Source organism: Eptatretus burgeri, chromosome 2 (assembly GCF_056783735.1).
Source record: "Eptatretus burgeri isolate ZD-2024b chromosome 2, Ebu_testis_v1, whole genome shotgun sequence".
Taxonomy (NCBI): Eukaryota; Metazoa; Chordata; class Myxini; order Myxiniformes; family Myxinidae; genus Eptatretus; species Eptatretus burgeri.
In genome coordinates this window covers 142,124,197-142,129,173 of record NC_140962.1, presented here as the reverse complement: position 1 = coordinate 142,129,173, position 4,977 = coordinate 142,124,197, and the positions used below count along the sequence as shown (strand labels likewise).

At 45.2% G+C, this 4,977-nt stretch overlaps 1 non-coding gene across 1 annotated transcript; it reads left to right on the top strand.

Annotated features, from left to right (window-relative positions):
* The first annotated feature begins 940 nt into the window (after positions 1–940).
* Positions 941–1,104, top strand: LOC147033371 (U1 spliceosomal RNA). The gene has a single exon (XR_015055674.1). It is a non-coding gene; the product is annotated as a U1 spliceosomal RNA (small nuclear RNA).
* The last annotated feature ends 3,873 nt before the right edge of the window (positions 1,105–4,977 follow it).

The following is a 4,977-nucleotide window of genomic DNA, read 5'->3' as shown; positions in this document are numbered from 1 at the left end:
AAAAGCCCCGCCATTTGCAGAGGATAAGTTCCTGGAAAATGCCACGAATGTCGGGGCATTGCTTCAATGGGGGAAACCGTAATATGTTTCTGGCAGTTAGTGACATCAGGGAAAACTAAAAAAAAATCACATGAAAAACCATGAATACACCTGCAAAAAAACCTAGGAATACACTCGCAAAAAGGCAAATTTTTTTTTTTTTAATGTGAAACAACTGCGAATATGCACACAAAAAAACTGCGGAAAAAACGCAAATGCATGAAGCACAGGGCCGTGAATGTCGAAGCAGGTCGCATTTTATCAACTGCGAAAAGCACGGTCTGCGAATCGTGAATAGTGGGGTCCCACTGTACTGTATAGTGAAGGAAAGAGTTAAGAGGAGTTTTGGGACATATCACAGGTAGAACCATTCCATGATGGGAAATATGGCGAAGAGTCCTTTTGGGTGTTAATAGTGATTTTTGCTCCGATGAAGGGTTAACACCCAAAACATCAGCTTCTCATTGTTTCCCACTGCAGTTTCAATCTTAATCCTCGTAGAAATCTCTTCGATCGAAGCAATTGTGCGAACGAATCACTTTAAAGAGATTCTTGTGACAAATGAACAAGTGAGCAATAAAAAAATTAAATAAATAAAAATCGCGATTCAACAGTGGGCGTGGTGATGTCACGAAGTTCAACTCTGCGTCATCATGCGAGAAGGGCGTCACATTGCGAACTCGTTTTTAATCGGCTCAAAACAGCAGCGGAGGGAGAAATCCTACAAATATCTCTCTCAAAATATCGAACCAATCACTCCAATTAGGATATGTTTACAAAGTTAGTGGAACATTCACTCTTAAACATTCACTCAATAAATAATCAGATGGAATGCATCGGGTCCCGGTGAAGGAAGACGGTGTTCGGAGTAAGAAAAGGTACCCAGTGTGATGAACAAATCATACGTACTTGACAGAAGATACACCGTGATCAATGAGACGGTGCTCTCAGAGCGAGATCTCCCCGATGCACTCCAGGTGGGTTGACCCTTGCAATTTCCCCAAATGGGGGAGAAACTCGACCGTATAATTTGTGGTCGTGGGAGACCGATTTCTCGCCCTCCCCTGATCTTTAAACTTAAAACATAGATGTTAAACCTTCATGTTAAACATTCACTTCTTTTTTTTGTTTTTCATGTTTATGTCGTCAATTTGTGATTGTAAATCACTTTTTTCATTCTCAGGTTCTTTGTTTAGAAACTTTTTGTTGTGGTGTTTCTTTTAAAGATGTAGACCCAAATTTATGGGATGGCTTAAACCCATTCCTTCAGGGAGTAATGAATGGTCTTAATACCCGCTCCTTCCACGACAAGGATCAGTGGTTAAACCACTTGTACAGGTGAGAATTGCAAGTTGTCGCACAACACTCGCAGGTGGATTTATTTTGTGCCCCTCTCCTGACCCTGAATATCTCGAGCATGTTTGTACTATTTGGTGGTGATCAATGAAGCCATTCTCCATAGTAGAAGGTTCATACATGCACACGTACAGGAAAAGAGTATTGTGTGATTGAAAACCCAATCCACATCCAGTTAAACTCTTGTGTGATTATAATGTAAAACGTAAGAGGACTTGGCGATAAATTGCGTGGTGCAATGAGAATGATGGAGCACAAACACAAACAATGACTAATTTTAAGTAGAACAAAAAAGCTGTATATTAAGTTTAAGATTCCGGTTCCGGTTTTGAGCGGCAAGAGGTCTCCTTCGGGGCTCCCTGCTGACATTCTCAAAGTTAAGTTCCGGTTGTTATTTGTCCCGTTTTAACTGTTTAATTTTCTCACCTACATGTTAATGTGTGTTCCTAGTTCGGTTTTGTTTCAAAAATCGTGCTATTTTGTGAGTATTTATGTCGACGTTCTTACCTGGTGTTTGAGGCCTAGTCCTAGGCTTGAGGCCTACCGGTTCCACTTGGTGTTCGATCGTTTTTTTTTGTTTGTTTGTTTGTTTTTCCTCCCCATTACCTTCAATTTTCATCCTCCCCACTTTCCAAACATCCCCCATTCTCCCAACTAATCTCTTTCTTATCTCAAAAAAAAAAATATATATATACCCAACAACAACAACAACACGCTCACCTTCTCCCGATTCTGCTACTTCTTCTTCCTCTTAACTTCCTCCTCGTCTTCCTCGATTTCTTTTTTTTTTTTACATTTCCATGACCTAATCTGTTGAACTCTCTCATACATTAATATTAACAACAAAAACGATCTTATAATGCTTCATCTTCCTCTCTCACACATGTGGTACTCTTTACTGTTTCACAATGCACTACTCTTCTGCTATTTCAACAGACTGCTTTCATTTCGACCTCTCCTTCATTCCTTGCCTAAAAAATCCAACTATTACAGCGCTTCTTCTCTCCATGCTCTGAATTCGCCTTCATTGCATCCATCAAGAATTGTGTTAAATCGCATCTCTGACCTAAAACTTTTAAAAACCACAGTTTGCCATGGATGCTAGCTTTCCATCAACCATTCTTTTTTCCAACTTCAGTGCCAACTCACCCCCTCACCCCTCACTCTCTCACTCTCAAAGCAACCATCCCACTCTTCTCCCTCCAAGCCTCCCTCTCACCTCTTTCAAAAATTCCCCCCTCACCTTTCTCCCACCTTTCATCCCCCTCACTCTTCCTTCTCTAAGTTGCCCCACTCTCATCCACCAGCCTGCCTCCCTCCACTGCCCTCTCACCTCCATCTCTTCACTCCACCTCCTCAAATACTCAACTGCCATCTTCCTTGTCTCTTGTCCCCCTCTCTCCCAGCACCACAGAGCCTTTTCTCCTCCTCATTCGGCCCCCTCCCCTCGCTATTCTGCAATACCCCACACTCCTTCAGCAACCCTCCTTACCTCCCCCCTCGTCCCTCGTCCTACCCTCCCCCGCCCCCTCCACCTCCTGCACCCAAAGCCTCCTCCCCTACCTCTTCATTAAAAGTGTGGACCTCAAATATCCGGGGCCTTCGCTCAAACCTTTCAGATCTTTCCATGCAGGTTGCCACTGACAAACCAGACATTATCTGCCTAACAGAAACTTTCCTCTCCCAAGACGTGTCTGACTCCCAAGTATCTCTCCCTGGTTACTCCCTCTTACGGTATGACAGACCTGAGCCTCGTCCTGGTGGAGGTGTTGCTCTCTTCATCAAAGACTCTATTCCTCACTCTCCCTGCACTGCTCTCACTCCCCACACCCCCAGGAATACCTCTGGCTTCGGCTTCCCCTCCACTCCCACCTCATGTTTATATGTGTACTGTACCGTCCACCGAACAGTGATGACTCCATCTACACCTCACTCTCCGAGAACATGGACCATCTTCTATCTTCTCATCCAAACTCTCTCTTCCTCTTATGTGGCGACTTCAATTGTCATCACGCCAGTTGGCTAGGTGTGGGTACCTCTCTCACCTGCCATGGGACATCAGCAAAAGCTTTCTGTGACTCATTGGGACTGACTCAATCGGTCAACTTCCCGACCCGGATCTCAACCAATGGTACTCCATCTCTTCTGGATCTGATTTTGACAAATTTCCCTGACAATATCTGCTGCTCTTCCTTCGCTCCAATTGGTTCTTCTGACCACGTCCTTGTTAAAGTGGACATCTCTCTGGCTGTTATCAGAGAACCACCTCACCGCCGTCGAGTCTGGCATTTCACTCAAGCCGACTGGCAGGGTCTCCGAGCAGCCATCAAACTTACAGACTGGTCTCCTATCACTACTTTCTCAAACATCAACTCATCCTGGGAATTCTTTCAAAGAAACTTGCTCTCCCTCATGCACAGATTTATCCCCTCTCGTGTTCAGTTGTCTTACCCTTCCTCCCGCCCTTGGTTTACTGAAGCTTGTGGCGAGGCAGTTGTCCTGAAACAACTTGCCTTTGCCTCATGGAAAGCAAACCCAACTGAGAGCAATCTCAGTTCTTTCCACAAAGCTCGGAACAAGTGTGTAGCTACCCTCAGGAGAGCCAGAAAACAACATCTTTCTCATCTCAAGTCTGAACTCTCAAACCTCTCTCCCTCCTCAAAATCCTGGTGGCGTTTAATCAAATCTGTTTCTGGTGTATGTTCCCCCTCCATCCCCTCCCTTACCTCAAATGGCCGCACTGCTGATTCCACACGTGATAAAGCTGAATGTCTAAACTCGGTGTTTGCAGCTAAATCTTGTGTCCCAAACCCATCACTATCTCTACCCACTTTACCCAGTCGCACCCAACTGTCCCTGGACTCTGTATCCTTTTCTCCTGACAAGGTGGAGAGCTTGCTTTCAAACCTCGAGTCAGATTCTGCAACCGGTCCAGACGGCATCAGCCCACGTGTCCTCAAAGCCTGCTCTTCTGCTCTTGCTCACCCTCTCTCTGTTCTATTCACCCTCTCATTTTCCCAAGGTCATCTGCCATCTGCTTGGAAATCTGCTAACATCACTGCCCTGCATAAAAAGGTGCAAAAACAGATCCCTGTAACTATAGACCAATCAGCCTTCTCCCAATCATCAGCAAGGTTATGGAATCCATCATCGCTTCAGACATGAAATCCTTCCTCTTCTCCAATGGCTTGATTTCCAATCATCAATTTGGTTTCAGACCAGGTCACTCTACCCTAGATATGCTGCTACTGCTCTCCCATCAATGGATGGAGGTCCTCAATGCCAGACAGGAAATCCGAGCCGTATCCCTGGACATATCACGTGCTTTTGACACAGTCTGGCACCCTGCCCTACTCACCAAACTCTCTTCCCATGGTATTCAAGGCCATCTCCACTCATGGCTCGCAGACTTCCTCTCCTGTCGCAGTCAACGTGTGGCCCTAAATGGAGTTCTTTCATCCCCTCTTCCTGTGCAGGCTGGAGTTCCTCAAGGTAGCGTTCTGGGCCCTGTTCTTTTTCTGGTTTTCATCAATGATCTCTCGGACTCTCTGGAAAATCCTCTATTTCTCTTTGCCGATGACT